The sequence below is a fragment of the Physeter macrocephalus genome, chromosome 11 (assembly GCF_002837175.3).
Source record: "Physeter macrocephalus isolate SW-GA chromosome 11, ASM283717v5, whole genome shotgun sequence".
Taxonomy (NCBI): domain Eukaryota; kingdom Metazoa; phylum Chordata; class Mammalia; order Artiodactyla; family Physeteridae; genus Physeter; species Physeter macrocephalus.
Window position 1 is genome coordinate 3,386,497 of NC_041224.1, and position 10,883 is coordinate 3,397,379.

At 42.7% G+C, this 10,883-nt stretch overlaps 1 protein-coding gene across 2 annotated transcripts in view; it reads right to left on the minus strand.

Moving 5' to 3' along the window:
- The window catches only part of UBE3D (ubiquitin protein ligase E3D), a 579,677-nt gene that overhangs the window by 161,450 nt on the left and 407,344 nt on the right, over positions 1-10,883 (minus strand). The window lies entirely within an intron of this gene.

Below are 10,883 nucleotides of genomic sequence, written 5' to 3' on the forward strand. Positions count from 1 at the left end.
CATCTATTGAGATGATCATATGGTTTTTATTCTTCAATTTGTTAATATGGTCTATCACACTGATTGATTTGCATATACTGAAGAATCCTTGCATCCCTGGGATAAACCCCACTTGATCATGGTGTATGATCCTTTTAATGTGTTGTTGGATTCTAGTTTGCTAGTATTTTGTTGAGGACTTTTGCATCTATATTCATCAGTAATATGGGTCTGTAATTTTCTTTTTTTGTAGTATCTTTGTCTGCTTTTGGTGTCAGGGTGATGGTGGCCTCACAGAATGAGTTCGGGAGTGTTCCTTCCTCTGCAATTTTTTGGAAGATTTTGAGAAGGATGGGTGTTAGCTCTAGTTCCTTTAGGTGTAAGGTTAGATTGTTTACTTGAGATTTTTCTTGTTTCTTGAGGTAGGCTTTTATATTCTACTCCGCCATCTTGGTTCAGGCTCCTGTATCCAAATGGCCATTCTTATGGAAGATTGAAACCACAAACAGATACAGTGCAAACCTGGCTGAAACACTCAAGTCTGCCAGGAAAAGAGGCTTAAATGCCCAGGTTGCAGGACAGGATATTGGAAGCAAGAGTCATCTAGCTCTGATGAGTGAGTACTTACGCAGAAGTTGGAAATGGAAGAAGTCAATAGTGTCCTCAGGATTTCTACTAGCAGTCCAGGAGAAAAAAACATGCAGTGCCCCTCAGACACAGGACACGTTGGGAGCAGTTTTTCAGGGAAGACGGTGAGTTAGCCTCCAAGTGGAAACATCCACTGAATAATTCAAAATGTTCAACAGCAACTCGGAAGAGAGAATGAGGCTGGAGATACAGAGTCAGATGCCAACTGCTTCAAGCTGATGGGTGAAGACACAAGCCCCAGTGAGCTCTGGAGGCAGAGTACAGGGAGGACAGCAGAGGCCTGGGAATGAACATCTCGACGGCTGACTCTGCCCAAGGGCTCCACAGTGCCCAGGAGAGCTCGTGGGCTGTAAACGGAAGTCACCAGACATCCACCCCTCCAAGCACTGCCCTTGAAATCCTCCTCCTCCAGTTCAAACCTGAGGTAACTAATCAAACGAGACAAAAACTTCCAGAGATTTGTCCTTCTACTGCACTAACCATCTCTCTTCTCCAAGGTGTTCTCCAAAGTCTTCACTGAATACTTTAATAAGCTTTTACTAGCTGTCACCTCCATATGTATCTACCAAGGAAAGTCTTCCTGTATGTGGTATCTAACAAGCTGGACGCTTTAGCAGGTATTGAAATAGGGCCTGAGGACATGACAACTTGTGATAATTGCTCCGGAACTCTTACAGGGAAACATCCCAAGGCTTTTTTTTTTTTTAGGTATTTTTCTTTTTAAGTCCTAGACCACTGACCTCATTAGCTCCAAGGCTCTCAGCACTGTGTGAGCTCCATTCCTTTCCTTCCATTGTCAGAGCCAACAATAGCCCTGTCCTCTCTGGTCCAATTGTGTCTTAGGTTTCCTGTCATAGCTACATGCATAATCCTTCACATTTCCAGGACAATAGAGATCCAAAATTTGACCACTCAGAGAGAAGTTTGGATTTTCTTTTATTACTGATTCTTGTTCCTTTTAACTCTGATAATTTATAGTCATTCTCTGAGCTATCACGGCTTTTGGGTTTGGTTTGGTTTGTTGGGCCCCCGGCCTGAGCAAATAAACCAAGCAGTGCATTTCATCCATGTGCTTCATCCTCCTGCAGTCAGGCTCACATCTCAATGCCAGCTGTCCTGTGCCTCCTGAGAGAAGACGGGCACAGGACAGGGATGTCCAGAGGAATGGGAATCAAGCACCCCTGGAACACAACAAGGCATCAACATGGGGGCCTTAGTTCAATGTAGGTCCAAGTGTACGAACTTGGGAAATGTGCTTGTCCACGGAAACAAATAGCACCTCCCCAGTGACACCCCTCCACTTCCTGTCAACTAAAAAGAGTCCCCAAAAGAGGCCAAAAAGCATCGTGTAAAATATTATCTTTATTTTAAGTGATTCAGAGCCCTTCTGCACTTTTCAAACATCGGCTCATTATCCTAGCACATTTAGTAATTTCCTGCGTGTAGAGTTGTACTAGGCATTTTGCAAAGCTAATTAAACAGACGCAGTGCCTAACCTCTAGGCGTTTATAATTTAAGGAAGATGATGCCAGCGGAGACGGAGGAACTAATTCAGGACGTAAAGAGAACTGAACGAGGCCCACACAACCGTGTAGATGAACTACAAAAGTTAATGTGTATGGGCTTCCCTGGTGGCGCAGTGGTTGCGCGTCCGCCTGCCGATGCAGGGGAGCCGGGTTCGCGCCCCGGTTTGGGAGGATCCCACGTGCCGCGGAGCGGCTGGGCCCGTGGGCCATGAAAGTTAATGTGTTATTGGGTGTCTCCCAGCAGTGATAGGACTATCCAGCTTGCCTGGGCATTCCAAAAGTTTCTAAACTAAGTTACTCAAGTTCCTTAAGATTATTATTTCTCTTTTCAATCCTGTATACTCACTAGCTAAGCCAACAAAAGTGGATAACAGACAATACATTCCTGTCCTTCCGTTTTGTAGCGTGAGCTCCCCAGAAGCAGACGGACACTTTTGAAGACAGGCCCCGCCCCTTCCTTAATACAGGCCTATTTCTTTGCTGACTCAGCTTTAGTCTGTTCTGATGATTCCAAGCTGGGATCCTTTCTGTCTTCTCTAGACCTTCTTCCCACAATCATCTGCCCGCCAAAAGAGGACAAGGCCCAGCTTTTTCACCTCACTCCCAATCATGCACCTATTTCAGACAGGTAATTAATAACTGGGCTCAGTAAGTGAAGTCAGTGAAAGGGCTGGGGTCACCAATTCACATCAGGGGCCCCCAAACCCCCAGAGAACCAAGAATTGTATTTGGACAGAGCAGGTTTGAATAACTTTGCAAAGCAGGTTAAGGAAAAGAATGCATTAGACCCAGGGCCTGACCAAGAGTTTAAGAGCCCAGGATAAAATTCTTGTTACTGCTTTGTAGGAAAGCAGAGTTACGTTTTCTATGAACAGTGGTCGGTTCTATTGTGAAGGCGTTGGTCCCTTTAAAGTGGCAGAGAGCAGTGCCTGAAGCTGTTGCCAGGAGTAAGCCAGCAGGGCCAGGCAAAGACTACATGGGCTCTACATGGGACCAAAGCACCAGGTGGCGCGTGTGGTCACTGGTCCGCAGTCAGCTCTGACTGGCACTGATACATCAGATCCAGCGCTCTACTGCTTCTGCGCCTCTGTGGGCAACGGGCATCTCTGGCGGGGCTGGGAACCCCTCATCAGGGTTCAGCCCTCAGTCCTGCCCTCTGAGCCACGCCACGCTCTCAGGCACTGCCACAGAGCAGAAAGCAAGTCCCTGCTCTTTCTAGGACCTCTGCCCAGAATCCACGAACTCTCTTCTATCTTCCTTTTTGCATCTTCTCAAAGACCCAATCCCCTCTAAGCTGTAGACTTCCACAACGCCTTGGGAATCTCTTCAGCGGTTTTCAGCTTCCCCAAAATCCAGAAGGTGTGTGGCTTGCAGGAAAACTTTCGCTTTGGGCCCAGAAACATAAACCATCCCTGAGACAAGAAGGCTCCAAAGCTATGGCTACTTGCTTAAAATAGGCAAAGGGAAAAAATATAGGAAGAAGAAGTACGTCGCCCGGGAGGTATGACTGGTGTCATGCAGACACAAAGAGCAGGGGTCGACCTCTGTGGAAGGCCTAGAGATGGCGCAGAAAAATGATTTTAAGATGAGCCTTCAGGTACATAAAATTTACATTTGATCTTCAAGAAGATACACTTTGCAAATTAGGGAAAACCTGCATACATTTTTTTCCTGATGTATAAATTTCACTGACGGTGGTCCAGAAATGTAGCAAAAACCACATTTTTTTTTTCCACTACGTGGTAGATTTCCTAGTGACGACAGTAACAGTGACAATTAAAATGAAAACACAGAATGTCATGAACTCCTAAAAATTTTCTGACATCCAAGTATATATATTTCTTAGGTTGGCCCGGAGGGACTGTGGAGATCAAGTTAGTGCTTATTTTCCACTCGCCTTACTCCTCACGCTTAATTGGAATATGCATGGAGACTGACACGAGTTTGCGTGACTGACTGAAATCAGACACACTGAACTTCCCAGGTCTAGTAATTAATACCTTGTCATATGGGAAGACAGTGCTGCACTCAAGGGGGAGAGTCCAGGAGTAATTATACAGTGGCCAGGTTAGGGCTCAGTAAGTGACACTGACTTATTGGCCCAGAGCTTCTGACATGGCCTGTCAAGATTGATTCATAGCAGAAATGACTCATCTGCACTTCTCAGCCTCAGATCAAGTGTGTGTCCTTCGCTCAGCGAAGTCTAACTTTCTTGGGCAGACGGATGGAGTCAAAGTCTAAATAACATGATGATAAATCACATGGAAGCCGTTGCCTCTTACCCGATTCTCAGATAACCCATTCCACGTTCTATGCTGACACGTGACTAGTCCCTATGCCTTTATAGAAGATCAATACAAAGACTGCCCTGAGCTAAATTACAATATTTCTCGGAGGTGGCATGGGGGAAACAGCATTATTCGTAAAACAGAACACTGGAAAGAAGGAAAAAGAGGAGGAAGGAAGGAAGGAAGGAAGAAGGAAACACATATTGAGCATCTTTAAGATGCTAGGCTCTTTAAACAGCTAGGCTCTTTCTCTTATAGTTATGTATGTTTTTTACAAGTCTGCATGATCCAATCAAAGAGGCAGGCCACCAAGTATAATCTGCCATGGACAGAATTACCCAGACTGAGAGTACCCAAAGCTTGGACAAAAGGGGATGAGTTCAAACATCTGGGAGTCTGCGGAGACCCCATGCCACTGGTAAACAAGAAACTGAAATCCAGTAAACGCTGCAAAGTTGGAAAACAACAAAATTTGTGTGGCCCATCTATGCATCCTTGTTCTACTATGTCCCAGCTGGCAGACCTAAGATCAGGTCTTAACATCTCTAAGCCTGTTTCCTCATCTCAAAAACAGAGAATTAAATGGCATAATGTGAACATCAAAAAGACAAATAACCCAATTAAAAATGGGCAAAGGATTTGAATACACGTTTCTCCAAAGGAGAATACAAAGGAGTATCCAAAGGAGATACACAAATGGCCGATAAGGACATGGAAAGATGCTCAACAATATTAACCATCAGGGAAATGCAAATAAAAATCACAATGAGATGCCACTTGACACCCACTAAGATGACTATACAAAAAAAAAAAAAAAAGAGGGGGACAGAAATGGGAAGCCCCATCCAATGCTGGTGAGAATGTAAAATGGTACAGCCACTGTGGAAAACAGTCTGCCAGTTCCTCAAAGGGGTAAAAAGAGTTACCATAAAACCCAGCATCCCACTCCTAGACATATAACCAAGAGAAATAAAAATATATGTCCGCACAAACATAAGTACATGAATATTCATAGCAGCATTATTCATACTTGTTAAGAAGTGGAAATAACCCAAATGTCCATCAATTGATGAATGGATGAAACAAAAAAGTAGTGTATCCTTACAATAAAATAGTATTAAGCAATAAAAAATAATAAGTCAATGAATAAATGGCATAGTGTGTGTATAAAGCCCCTACTAGAGTGCTTGATAGATACTGGTTGCTCAATAAAAATGTTGGTTCTCCTCACCATCAGCAATACGATGAAGGGACTCAAAAGAAGCAGGCTGGGAGAACAAGAGAGCATCCACACCTGGAAGCCAAGAGCTATAGTCTGAAACTCACCCAACTAGGAAGTTCAGTGGTTTAAAAACTAAAACACATTTTTCATTATATTCTCTAGGGCCAAAGAGATTTCTACCTTATGTAAACTTAAGACTAATTTCATCTTTCAAAAATTTAATTACACATTCTAAACCTTCATAAACTCCATTAAACAAGCGTTTAGAATACATATTGGGTTAAGCCATAACTTCATTTCCTGGTATTTTAAATGTTACTCGTGACTTGATTTTACTGTGTTTTCTGCATAGCACTCCATTTTTATTTTTCTTGAAAGGGGAAAAGAAGTCAGGACTTTATATAACAAAGTTGAGCCTATAGAAAACAGCTCAGTCTTCAAATACAGGATGAGACTTAATTCAATTTTGGCCAGGTAACATCCAGTCACTTCCCAGAACAAAATGCAGAAACAAATGGAATAAAACCCTATCACTGACATGAACTCTGAAACAGTGTCTTGAGTTAGTCAAGATCTCAGAAGCACTCCTCAGTTAAAACAGTAATTTCCATGGCCATGGAGTTACTGAGTTTCAGAACATCTGTACAGCCTAAAGGATAGGAAGTAGCCGTCAAAACCAAAGAACCTACACAGGTTAGGGCACCGAAGATAATTACCAAACAGTAGAGGCAATAAATCTCCTCTCAATTCTGTATCTGGTCTCAAAAGCCTAAAGTGGGGGTGGGAGAAATCTTGGGTCTGCTAGGATTCCTTTACTGTTTGCATGAAAACCTAATTAAAAAAAAATCTCCACCCTGTCCATACCTTCTCAGGGGCCTCCGTGTCTCCAAGAGCCTGGACATTTGGGGTGGGGTTGATAAGAGGAGAACAGGAAGAATGCAGGAGGGCGACTCTGAGGTCGTAGATGCCTTAGAAGTGGAGACTTTGGAATAAAACTCTTCCGAAAAGGATGTTAAGCAATTGTTAGTCCTATGTTTCTGAACAGAATCTAAAGCACCAGGGGTTTAGTGTTGGTGTAGGATTTTCTAGGTAAGATAGGATGAGATAACCCCAGATAGACCACTGGGCTTACACTCAGCCAGGTCATTGTCACCACAGGCACTGGCCTCCTGGCTGCCACCATCATGTGACCAGAAAGTATAACCCCAGGGGCACAGTGGGAACACCTGGGGGCTACGCCCTTCAGATCTCTCAGCTGCAGGTGACGAGGACCCTGGCCTTGGAGGCCAGGAGGGCAGTGACATTTGATAACGGTCCCCAAGGTAAGAACAGAGACAAACATCTGCCAGAAGTACAGCATTAAGTCTCCCCAGCCCTAATAGTGAGGAGAGAGGTGTTTTAGGGGTGACCTAATTTTAGTATCTCACTTAATTCTCTCACAGAAATGTCCTTCTTTGCTCACACCATGGGATCCCCCAACATGAAATACACACTGGCGAAGAAATCAGGGGCTCTGGATTCTCTCCTTGGTTCTCTCTCTACACTTTTTTCTATATACTTTTAAAAAGTCATTTAACTAAGCCACAGCTTAAAGCTCCATTTCTGCCATCAGTGTACATCAGTTCATTGACATTCATGAGAAAAAGACATCTGACCTAGAAATAAGGTACTAAAATTAGCTCTCAAATTCTACTTTGGGTCCTTATTCTGATACAAAGAATTTATAGACATTGGGAATGTCTATAAAGTACAATAAATTCTACTTTGGGTCCTTTTAGTTTATCTAAAATGACCTCATTAATAAAAAAAAAACAACATAGTATTATGCTGTTCTATAACATACCGTAAAATACATATATGGTGTGAACATCACGTGTATATTACCCAGTGAAAGCTCAGCCTAGACATCAAATCAAGAATGCAAAGACCAGGGTGGTCTTCTGGTGTTCTATTCAGGAAATCAGTTACCAAAAGCAACTGCCACAGTAACTTGAACCACCCACATCTCAATCACCAACCGACGCTTTGCTAATTACCTTAATGAATATCAGCAATGGGTTTTCATGGATAAAAATAGTGGCCTCGTGAAGAGAATGATAAATTTTAGAAAGGGCTCTTACTGATTAAATTAAAAGTATTCTAGGTGAGGACTGGTTTAAGACATTTTGGAGATACTCAACTCCTTTGAATGAACACTGAATAAAATCCAGTGAGGCCTTAACTCTTCATATTTAAGGACAGCACCTAACTAAATAGTTCTGTGTTTGGCCATCGGTTTAGGAGGATTTTCAGTTGCCCGATACTGTCTATAAAGGGACAGAATTGTGATGGTGGAATATGGTTGTGTTTGTCTCAAGTAAACTGCATGCACGATGGTGGTCAGAATACGCTAAAGGACAGAGAGCTGGGACTTGATTGGGCTTATACAGCTGTTGTATGTTCTATTTTGTGCCGGCTTTCTAATTAATATCCATTTCATAAATATCTCTATTATGGCAGAATTTGATCTGAGACCTGCGTTTTTTATGAGCTGTACCAAGGCTGGGGGCGATTATTTACCTCCATCAACTTCAGAATTCTCCAGTGTGTGTCATAATCGACCAAAAAGAACTGAAAAATTTTTGTGTGACCCATTCGCTTATAATATGCAGCTAGTAAGATTATTACAAGTAAGATTATTAGAAAAGACTTCATTTTCATCAGGGAAGCCTTGAATTTTATTTGATAACCCAATGTCTATAAATTCTTTGTAGCAGAATAAGAATTCAAATAAGAGCTCTTAGGTGTCATTCAGGGGTATGATGCTTCTTCTCCCCCTTACCTCCTTTATACTTTCGAAGGAAGAGATCCAACAAATATTTATCAGACAATTACTAAGCGCAGGGCTCTATGCTGGGCACCACCAAGGGTACCATTACACGTAACTTGTGGTTTGTGAGCATAAGTAACGTTCATGAAATTGTGGGTAAGAGGGAAGTAAGACTGGGCTGTGAGTCAGGAGACCCAGGCTCTAGTCCCAACTAGCCCACCAGCACTCCTTGGGCAAGCCCACCTATTTCTCTGAACTTCACCTTTCCATTTGACAGCAAAGGGGAGGGACTACGTGGCCCCTCTAGTTTCTTGCCTTGTAACTTCTTTAATTCTATGATCAAGGTCCATGAACTTATTACTACGCTGCGTCAGGCACTTTACCGGTTCTTAGGATTACAAAGGTTTGGGATTACAAAGATGAAAAAGATATGGTCCCTCCCCTACACAGCACATATAATAGTAGGAAAAAATAAAGGGAATTCATCATGATAATACTATTATCCTTGTTTATACAATATTATTGTTATCACCCCCATTTTCATTGAGAAATATCCAAAGAACTTAAACCAACACTGCTGCTTTTCCAGAAACAATCGGTGAGTGCTATAAATAGGAAAATCATCTAAGGCTACAGGAGAGACAAAAACCATCATAGTTGGTTCGAGTAATTTTGCCTCAGGCTATAAGGCTGGACTTTGATGTCACTGCCTTCTCATCAAGTATTGTTCAAGGACTATAAAAAGGCTTTGCCTAAAAACCCAAGCCCTGATATTTCTCCTGAAATTCCTACCATTAGGGTCACTTTTAGGCAACATATCCATAATTTTACCTGAAAGGGATACTGCACTGAGTCATTAGGAGGCTTTATTGACAACATCATGGATAAGCTTATCAAACATACAAGATAGGTAAGTTTTATCAACCTGGGAAAAGGATAAATAAACCTCTTTTCGGCTCTTCTCCTTCCAACTACCTCCATCAGAATGTCCCACCAGAACCTTCAGGTCAATATTTTAAAGTCCAAGTTACCTTTCCCATCAGATCCTATTTTCTATCCCAACCGCTCCAAACCAGCCTTCTCTACCTGATGTCTCTCTATAAACGTCGCCATTGTTTTCCTTAGTCACATTAACTCAGAACCTTAAAACCAACTTCGATCCCTTCTTTTTAGTCCTTACTGCTCAAACCCTGTGGATGCACTGTTTGCCATGTTTCTCTTTGGAAAATTGGGGTAAAATACATGTCACATAAAATTTACCACCTTAACCATTTTCAAGCGTACAGTTCAGTAGTGTTTAGCACATGTACACTTTTTTTTTGCAATCAACCTCCATAACTCTTCTCATCTTGGAAGACGGAAACTCTAAACCCTTTAAACAACTCTCCATTTTCCCTCCCCCTCAGCCCTGGCAGTCACCGTTCTACCTTCTGTCTCTATGGTTTTGACTACTCTCTACATCAGTCATAAAACTTCAGTCACGCAATGTGTGTCTTTCTTGTGATTAGCTTGCTTCACTTAGCATAATGGTCTCAAGGTTTACCCATGTTGGAGCATGTCTAAGAATTTCCTGGCTTTTTAAAGCTGAAAAAATGTTCCATTGCACATATAGACCACATTTGTTTAATCCCTTCATCCAACAACGGACACCTGAGTTGCTTCCATGCTTTGTGTATTGTGAATAGCGCTGCTATGAACAGGGGTGAACAAATATTTCTTCAAGACCTCACTTTCAGGACTTCCCTGGCGGTGCAGTGGTTAAGAATCCGCCTTCCAATGCAGGGGACACAGGTTCAAGCCCTGGTCTGGGAAGATCTCACATGCCACGGAGCAACTAAGCCCGTGAGCCACAAATACTGAGCCCATGTGCCACAACTAATGAAGCTGAACTTCTCAGCTGGTTTTTACTTGGATTATAGGGAAAGTTAAAAGAAAAATTTTAAAAAGACCTTGCTTTCAATTCTTTGGGGTATATACCCAGAAGTGGAATTGCTGAATCGTATGGTAATTCTAGTTTTAATTTTTTAAGGTGCCACCATACTGCTTTCTATGGTTGGCCATGTCTCTTGCCTCTGCAGCCCCACTATCACCATCCTCATTCAACCTCACCATCTGTCCCTGTACAATAGCAGAAGCCTCCAAACTCTTCTGTTCCCATCCATTGAGCATACAACTGCCAGACTCATTTTCCTTTAAGTGCAGTTCTGATGTCATTTCTCTGCTAAAACAATAACACCAACAAAACTTCCGTGGTCCTATTACCTGCCAATTGAAGCACTCTTTGAACAGAATTTCAAGGGCAGTCAAAATATGGCCTCACAGGCTTCCCTGGTGGCGCAGTGGTTGGGAGTCCGCCTGCCGATGCAGGGGACGCGGGTTCGTGCCCCGGTCCGGGAGGATCCCACGTGCCG